This window comes from Arachis hypogaea, chromosome 12 (genome assembly GCF_003086295.3).
Source record: "Arachis hypogaea cultivar Tifrunner chromosome 12, arahy.Tifrunner.gnm2.J5K5, whole genome shotgun sequence".
Taxonomy (NCBI): domain Eukaryota; kingdom Viridiplantae; phylum Streptophyta; class Magnoliopsida; order Fabales; family Fabaceae; genus Arachis; species Arachis hypogaea.
This window is the reverse complement of record NC_092047.1, coordinates 58,718,955-58,728,357: the sequence shown is the minus strand read 5'-3', so window position 1 is coordinate 58,728,357 and position 9,403 is coordinate 58,718,955. Positions and strand designations below refer to the sequence as shown.

Sequence of the window (9,403 nt, the reverse complement as noted above, 5' to 3'; positions counted from 1 at the left end):
CTTCTTTAATGTCAATAGCTTGACAGTGAGCTCTCATGGAGCCTCACAGATGTTCAGAGCATTGTTGGGACCTTCCAACACTAAACTTAGAGTTTGAATGTGGGGGTTCAACACCAAACTTAGAGTTTGGTTGTGGCCTCCCAACACCAAACTTAAAGTTTGACTGTGGGGGCTTTGGTTGACTTTGCAGTGAGAGAAGCTTTTCATGCTTCCTCTCCATGGTTACAGAAGGAGAACCTTGAGTTTTAAATACAAGGTAGTCCTCATTCAGTTGAAGGACCAACTCTCCTCTGTCCACATCAATCACAACTTTTCCTGTGGCTAGGAAGGGTCTTCCAAGGATGATGGATTCATCCTCATCCTTCCCAGTGTCTAGGATTATGAAATCAGCAGGGATGTAAAGGCCTTCAACCTTTACTAACACGTCCTCTACTTGTCCATAAGCCATTTTCATGGATTTGTCTGCCATCTCTAATGAGAAATTGGCAGCCTGTACCTCAAAGATTCCTAGTTTCTCTATTACAGAGAGTGGCATTAAGTTTATGCCTGACCCCAGGTAACACAGAGCCTTCTCAAAGGTCATGGTGCCTATGTTAAAGGGAATTAAGAATTTACCAGGATCCTATTTCTTTTGAGGTAATTTCTGCATATCCAATGCATTCAGTTCATTGGTGAGCAAGGGAGGTTCATCTTCCCAAGTCTCATTACCAAATAATTTGGCATTCAGCTTCATGATTGCTCCTAAATATTGAGCAACTTACTCTTCAGCAATGTCTTCATCTTCTTCAGAAGATGAATAGTCATCAGAGCTCATGAATGGTAAAAGAAGGTTCAATGAAATCTCTATGGTCTCTAGATGAGCCTCAGATTCCTTTGGTTCCTCAAAGGGAAACTTCTTATTGGTCAGTAAACGTCCCAGGAGGTCTTCCTCACTAGGATTCACGTTCTTCTCCTCCTCTCTGGGTTCGGCCATACCAAGTAAGGTAATGGCCTTGCACTCTCTTTTTGGATTCTCTTCTGTATTGCTTGGGAGAGTACTAAGAGGAGTTTCAGTGACCCTTTTACTCAGCTGGTCCACTTGTGCCTCCAAATTTCTAATGGAGGACCTTGTTTCATTCATGAAACTTAGAGTGGCCTTAGATTGATCAGAGACTATATTTGCTAAGCTAGATGGACTCTGCTCAGAATTCTCTGTCTGTTGCTGAGTGGATGATGGAAAAGGCTTGCTATTGCTAAACCTATTTCTTCCACCATTATTAAAGCCTTGTTGAGGCTTTTGTTGATCCTTCCATGAGAAATTTGGATGATTTCTCCATGAGGGATTATAGGTTTTTCCATAGGGTTCCCCCATGTAATTCACCTCTGCTATTGTAGGGTTCTCAGGATCATAAGCTTCTTCTTCAGAAGATGCCTCTTGAGTACTGTTGGATGCAGCTTGCAATCCATTCAGACTCTGAGAAATCATATTGACTTGCTGAGTCAATATTTTGTTCTGAGCCAATATGGCATTCAGAGTATCAATTTCAAGAACTCCCTTCCTCTGAGGCGTCCTATTACTCACAGGATTCCTTTCAGAAGTGTACATGAACTGGTTATTTGCAACCATGTCAATGAGTTCCTGAGCTTCTGTAAGCATTTTCTTTAGGTGAATGGATCCACCTGCAGAATGGTCTAATGACATCTTAGATAATTCAGATAGACCATCATAGAATATATCCAGGATGGTCCATTCTGAAAGCATGTCAGAAGGACACTTTTTGGTCAGTTGCTTGTATCTCTCCCAAGCTTCATAGAGGGATTCACCTTCTTTCTGTTTGAAGGTTTCAACATCCACTCTAAGCTTGCTAAGCTTTTGAAGAGGAAAGAACTTGGCTAAGAAAGTCGTGACCAGCTTATCCCAAGAGTTCAGGCTATCTTTAGGTTGAGAGTCCAACCATATTCTAGCTCTGTCTCTTACAGCAAACGGGAAAAGCATAAGCCTGTAGACCTCGGGATCAACCCCATTGGTCTTAACAGTATCACAGATCTGCAAGAATTCAGTTAAGAACTGAAAAGAATCTTCTGATGGAAGTCCATGAAACTTGCAATTCTGTTGCATCAGAGAAACTAATTGAGGCTTTAGCTCAAAATTGTTTGCTCCAATGGCAGGGATTGAGATGCTTCTTCCATGTAAGTTGGAATTTTGTGTAGTGAAGTCACCAAGAATCTTCCTTGCATTGTTGTTGGGTTCGGCCATGTCTCTTTTTCAAAAATTTCTGTCAGATTTTCTCTAGAGAGTTGTGCTTTAGCTTCCCTTAGTTTCCTCTTCAGAGTCCTTTCAGGTTCAGGGTCAGCTTCAACAAAAAAATTTTTATCCTTGTTCCTGCTCATATGAAAAAGAAGAGAACAGAAAAGAAAATATGAAATCATCTATGTCACAGTATAGAGATTCCTTTATGTGAGTAGAAGAGGAGAAGAATAGGAGAGTGGAATGGAGAAGAGAGAATATGAAGAATTCAAATTTCAAATTAAAATAAAAGAAAAATATTTTTGTTTTTATTAAATTAATTAATTAGAATTCAAAAATATAAAAAGAAATAAAATAAAATTGAAATTTAAAACAATTAGTTAATTAAAAGAATTTTAAAAAAAAGGTTATTGATTTTCGAAAATTAGAGAGAGAAAAGTAGTTAGGAGTTTTGAAAAAGATATGATTGAAATAGAAAACTTTTAAAATCAAACAAAAAGTCAAGTAGTTAATTGAAAAAGATTTGAAAATCAATTTTTGAAAAGATAAGAAGTTAGAAAGGATTTTGAAATTGATTTTGAAAAAGATATGATTGAAAATTTAATTTGAAAAAAAAAATTGAAAAGAAATTTAAAAAGATTTGATTTTTGAAATTAAAGTTGATTACTTGACTAATAAGAAATTAAAAGATATGATTCTAGAATTTAAAGATTAAACCTTTCTTAATAGGCAAGTAACAACTTGAAAAATTTTTGAATTAAAACATTAAATGTTAGTGGGATTTTCGAAAATATGAAATAAAGATAAGAAAAAGATTTTGAAAGTCAAAATTTAAAATTTTCGAAAATATTGGAAAAAAATAAAAAATATTTGATTTTTGAAAAATATTTGAAAAAGATAGAATTTTTAAATTAAAAATTGACTTGACTAATAAGAAACAATTGAATTTTAAAACTTTATGACTAAATCAATTCAAATTTTCAAAAATTATGAGCAAAATAAGGGAAAGATATTTTTTTATTTTTGAATTTAAATAGGGAAGAGAAAAATATAAAAATGATGCAAAACATAAAAATTCAAGATCAAAACACATGATGCATGCAAGAACACTTTGAATGTCAAGATGAACACCAAGAACACTTTGAAGATCGAGATGAACATCAAGAACTTATTTTTGAAAATTTTTTTAAGAAAAGAAAAACATGCAAGACACCAAACTTAGAAATTTTCAATGGCTAGACACTAAGAATTCAAAAATGCATATGAAAAACATGAAAAGATACAAAACAAGAAAATGCAAAGATCAAACAAGGAAATTCATTAAGAACAACTTGAAGATCATGAAGAACAAAACTCAATGCATGGATTTTCGAAAATTTTTTTTGAGAAAAACTAAAACATGCAATTGACACCAAACTTAAAATGTGACACTAGACTCAAACAAGAAACACAAAATATTTTTGGTTTTTATGATTTTATTAATTTTTTTTTGTTTTTTTCGAAAATTCTTTTGGGAAAAACAAAAAAGAAGAAAAAAAATTTTTTTTTTGTACTTTTCAAAAATAAGAAATAAAAAGCTTAAAATTAAAATAAAATTACCTAATCTGAGCAACAAGATGAACCGTCAGCTGTCCAAACTCGAACAATCCCCGGCAACGGCGCCAAAAACATGGTGTGGCAAAATCGTGATTGTTCATTCCTTGGTAACGGCGCTAAAGACTTAATACGCATGTTCATAATCTTAATTCTTTGTCACAACTTCGTACAACTAACCAGCAAGTGCACTGGGTCGTCCAAGTAATAAACCTTACGTGAGTAAGGGTCGATCCCACGGAGATTGTCAGCTTGAAGCAAGCTATGGTCACCTTGTAAATCTCAGTCAGGGGATTCAAATGGTTATAGAGTTTGAATAATTAAAAGATAAATAAAACGTAAAATAAAGATAGAGATACTTATGTAATTCATTGGTGAGAATTTCAAATAAGCGTATAGAGATGCTTAGTTCCTTCTGAATCTCCGCTTTCCTACTGCTTTCATCCAATCCTTCATACTCCTTTCCATGGCAAGCTGTATGTTGGGCATCACCGTTGTCAATGGCTACATCCCGTCCTCTCAGTGAAAATGGTCCAAATGCGCTGTCATCGCACGGCTAATCATCTGTCGGTTCTCGATCATACTGGAATAGGATTCAGTAATCCTTTTGCGTCTGTCACTACGCCCAGCACTCGCGAGTTTGAAGCTCGTCACAGCCATCCCTTCCTAGATCCTACTCGGAATACCACAGACAAGGTTTAGACTTTTCGGATCTCAAGAATGGCCGCCAATAATTCTAGCCTATACCACAAAGACTCTGATCGTAGATTAGGAGGCTAAGAGATATGCATTCAAGCTTGTTTGCATGTAGAACGGAAGTGTTTGTCAGGCACGCGTTCATAAGTGAGAATGATGATGAGCGTCACATAATCATCACATTCATCATGTTCTTGTGCGTGAATGAATATCTTAGAGAAGAAATAGGCTTGAATTGAATAGGAAAATAATAGTACTTTGCATTAATTCATGAGGAACAGCAGAGCTCCACACCTTAATCTATGGTGTGTAGAAACTCTACCGTTGAAAATACATAAGTGATGAAGGTCCAGGCATGGCCGAATGGCCAGCCTCCCCAAATGGCATATGCATTCGAAAATAGGGAAAAAATACCCCTAGTACAATAGTAATATGTCCTACTTATACTAAACTAGTTACTAGGGTTACAGAATTAAGTAAATGATGCAGAAATTCAATTCCGGGCCCACTTGGTGTGTGCTTGGGCTGAGCATTAAAGCTTTCATGTGTAGAGACTCTTTTTGGAGTTAAACGCCAGTTTGTAACCTATTTCTGGCATTTAACTATGCTTTGCAACCTGTTTTTGGCGTTTAACTCCAGAATAGGGCAGAGAGCTGGCGTTGAACGCCAGTTTGAGTCATCTAAACTCGGGCAAAGTATGAACTATTATATATTTCTGGAAAGCCCTGGATGTTTACTTTCCAACGCAATTGAGAGCGCGCCATTTGGACTTCTGTAGCTCCAGAAAATCTACTTTGAGTGCAGGGAGGTCAGAATCCAACAGCATCTGCAGTCCTTCTTCAGCCTCTAAATCAGATTTTTGCTCAAGTCCCTCAATTTTAGCCAGAAAATACCTGAAATCATAGAAAAACACACAAACTCATAGTAAAGTCCAGAAATGTGATTTTTTATTTTAAAACTAATAAAAATATACTAAAAACTAACTAAATCATACTAAAAACTATATAAAAATAATGCCAAAAAGCGTATAAATTATCCGCTCATCAAGATGAGGGAAGGCTAACCTTGCCAAAGTAGAAGACTTGTCCGCCACCTTGTAGAGTTCTAGGGAAATAACCTCATGAACTTCTACTTCCTCTCCAATCATGATGCTATGGATCATGATAGCCCGGTCTATAGTAACTTCAGACCGGTTGCTAGTGGGAATGATTGAGCATTGGATGAACTCCAACCATCCCCTAGCCACGGGCTTGAGGTCATGCCTTCTTAGTTGAACCGGCTTCCCTCTTGAATCTCTCTTCCATTGTGCACCCTCTTTACAAATGTCTATGAGAACTTGGTCCGACCTTTGATCAAAGTTGACGCTTCTAGTGTAGGGTGTGCATCTCCTTGCATCATGGGCAAGTTGAATGCCAACCTTACATTTTCCGGACTGAAATTTAAGTATTTCCCCCGAACCATTGTAAGCCAATTCTTTGGATCCGGGTTCACACTTTGATCATGGTTCTTGGTGATCCATGCATTGGCATAGAACTCTTGAACCATTAAGATTCTGGCTTGTTGAATGGGGTTGGTGAGAACTTCCCAACCTCTTCTTCGAATCTCATGTCGGATCTCCGGATATTCACCCTTTTTGAGCTTGAAAGGGACCTCAGGAATTGTTCATACCCTGAGTTGAGCTATTCGACTTGGGATGATTGAAGATAAAGCGACCGATATCTTCAGGTCAGACTATCCGACCTCTCTCCAAAGAGGTCGGCCAAATCGACAAGAAAGCCCAAAAAGGGCCCAACTCAAGGAACACAGCCCAAATTTGAGGGCGGCTCAAGCCTACAGAGAGAAGGGCGGTTCCGTTGAAGATAAGCTGACCTCACCCAAAGATAAGATAAGATAAGATAAGATAACTAACTTATCTTATCTAAGAAGGTCACTTCTCACCACTATAAATACACTAGAGCACCCAGGTATAACTCATACTCTGATTCTACTAAAAACCTGTTAATACCCTTGCTAACTTAAGCATCGGAGTCCCTTGCAGGTACCACCACCCTCCGGTGACAAAGGATCAGCAGCTTAGCCAGTCCAACAAGTCGGACACGACAGCTCCGGCTGCCACCCACCAGCCAGACACGTCATCTCCGACCAGTACAGAAGATCTCGTCCGAGATTGACCTACAGTTTCAGGTAACCCTCGGAACATTGGCGCCGTTACCGGGGAACCTGGAAGTCATCCCATCACCATGGCGGACGAACAGGATAACGACCAAAACTCAGATTTAGAGGATAGAACGCCGCACAAAAACACGGGTGCCACACCAAAGAACACTCCAGAATCTAATGGAGAGAAAAACTCATCACATCCGGGAGTAATAGAAGCCCTTGAAGATCGCCTAAAGCAACTCGAAAAAGAAAGCCAGTACCAGCAAAAAGTCGGCAAGGATCTACAAAGAGAGGTAAGGCGACGCCGAGAATTAGAAGATAAACTTCTACAACTTGAAGCCGATCTCAAAGAAAAGACTACCCAAACCACGCCTAAAGACAACTCTCGCAAAGATCAGGATCCATTCACTAGGGAAATCATGAAGACTAATATCCCTAAGGACTTCAAACTTCTGGATATGACTTTGTATGATGGCACTACAGATCCCAACCATCACCTCAGCAACTTCAGAAGCAGAATGTACATCACCGATGCCCCAGACGCCTGACGTTAGGATTTTTGCCAGTAAAGAATGTCATAAAAATAGTCACGTTGTAGATATAGTCTCTAAACCGACAAAAATCCCTTCGTACAAACGTTTTGGTTGTCACAAGTAACAAACCCCTTTAAAATTGATAACCAAGTATTCAAACCTCGGGTCGTCTTCTCAAGGAATTGCAGGGAGGTATGTTCTTATTATTGGTTATGGAGATTGTAAATTTGGGGGTTTGAGAAATTTGGAGTTTGGGCAATGTGCACAGGTATATTTAAATGACAAGTAAAATAAATTAACAATAATAAAATCTCTTGGCAAGGTATGGAGAACTGGAGGTCCTATCCTAGTTATCCTTATCAATTGTGATGAGAATTGGATTCTTCCCCCACCTTATTAACCTCTAACTATGAAGGTAAGTTAAGTGGACAAATTAATGATGTGCGGAAAACGATCCGACACAAAACTCACCGGCAAGTGCACCGGGTCGCATCAAGTAATAAAAACTCACGGGAGTGAGGTCGATCCCACAGGGATTGAAGGATTGAGCAATTTTAGTTTAGTGGTTGATTTAGTCAAGCGAATCAAGATTTGGTTGAGAGATTTGTGATTAACAGAATTTAAATTGCATGGAAAGTAAAGGGAATGGGTAAATTGCATGAAATTAAAGAGAACTGAAATTTAAAGTGCTGAATCTTAAAGAGCAAGAAATTAAATGGCAGAAGCTTAGAACGCAAGAAATGTAAATTGCAGAATCTTAAAGTGCAAGAAATGTAAATGGCTTGAATTGTAAAGGGAATTGGGAGTTGGACTTGCAGAAATTAAACAAGGAAAAGTAAAATTTAACAAACATAAGAGTGGAAGATGAATTGGATTGAATCGGATCTTGAAACAGAAATGTAAATGAGCTTGAAAGCAGTAAACATAGAATCGAAAATGGGAAATCCGGATCTCAGGACCCAAGAGACTAGATAACCAAGTCTAGATCTCAATACCTTCCTAGATCCAACAAGAACAATTGCAAAGGAAACGAAGAATTGTAAATTGCAGAGAAAGTAGAAGACAGAAGCAATTAACCAAATGGAAATTCAATTCTGCAGTAAAATGAAACAGAGAGATCTTAGGATGAGATTGAAACAGAATTCCTTCAATTCTCCAACCCAAGATCCAAGACAATTGTAATTGAAATTGAAAGCAAGAAAACTAAGAGGAAGGGAATTCAATTCTCCTTCCCCGAGACTTAGAAATTAAAATTCACTCAACACCAAAAGCTCTCCGAAAACTCTCTATGAAAACTAAAAGGAAAGCTCCCGAAAAACTTAAATTCTATGCTATTTATACACTTTCTTCAAATGGTCTTCAAGCCTTCAATTGGGCCTTTGCTCTTGATGAAATTGGGTTGATAGAGGCCTTGTTTGATTGCTCTTGGAGTTTGGAGAAGAACCGAAGTGAACCGGGTTTGGAATCATGAAAGCTTGAGTAAAAGTTTGAGGCAAACTTTTACTCAAACTTTTCACATCAGCCACCCCATTTTGCTGCTACCAACGTTTGAGCTAAAGTTTGGGGTCAAACTTTTGCTCAAACGTTGGCCTCCCCTTGCACACTCATGGCGCCAACGTTTGCCAAAAAGTTTGAGGCAAACATTGGCGCAAACTTTTGCTCTCCAGGGTGTGTTGTTCATGGCGCCAACGTTTGCCAAAAAGTTTGAGGCAAACGTTGGCACAAACTTTTGCTCTCCAGGGTGTGTTGTTCATGGCGCCAACGTTTGCCAAAAAGTTTGAGGCAAATGTTGGCGTAAACTTTTGCTCTCCAGGGTGTTGATTTGTGATGCCAACGTTTGCCAAAAAGTTTGAGGCAAACGTTGGCTCAAGCTTTTTGCCCAAAAGTTTGCACAAAAGTTTGAGGCAAACTTTTGGTCAAGCTTTTTGCTCCCTGGTTCGTTTTCACTTATTCCAAAAGTTTGAGCTAAAGTTTGAGGCAAACTTTTGCTCAAACTTTTTGTCCTCTTTTCCTCCTAGCCATTCCTCCTTGCTTCAACCTTTCTCCAAGCTTTCTTCACCTATCATTAATCAACCAAACACATCAAAGCTATGCTCAAAATCATGAGATATTCATTCTTTCATAGGATGTGACAATTATAGCATAAAACCTCATGAAATTGCATTAATTCATCTATGGTTGATTAAATTAAAGG

At 38.1% G+C, this 9,403-nt stretch overlaps 1 non-coding gene across 1 annotated transcript; it reads left to right on the top strand.

Moving 5' to 3' along the window:
- The first annotated feature begins 1,735 nt into the window (after nt 1-1,735).
- LOC112732162 (small nucleolar RNA R71) lies at nt 1,736-1,843 on the top strand. Its single transcript, XR_003167899.1, has one exon. It is a non-coding gene; the product is annotated as a small nucleolar RNA R71 (small nucleolar RNA).
- The last annotated feature ends 7,560 nt before the right edge of the window (nt 1,844-9,403 follow it).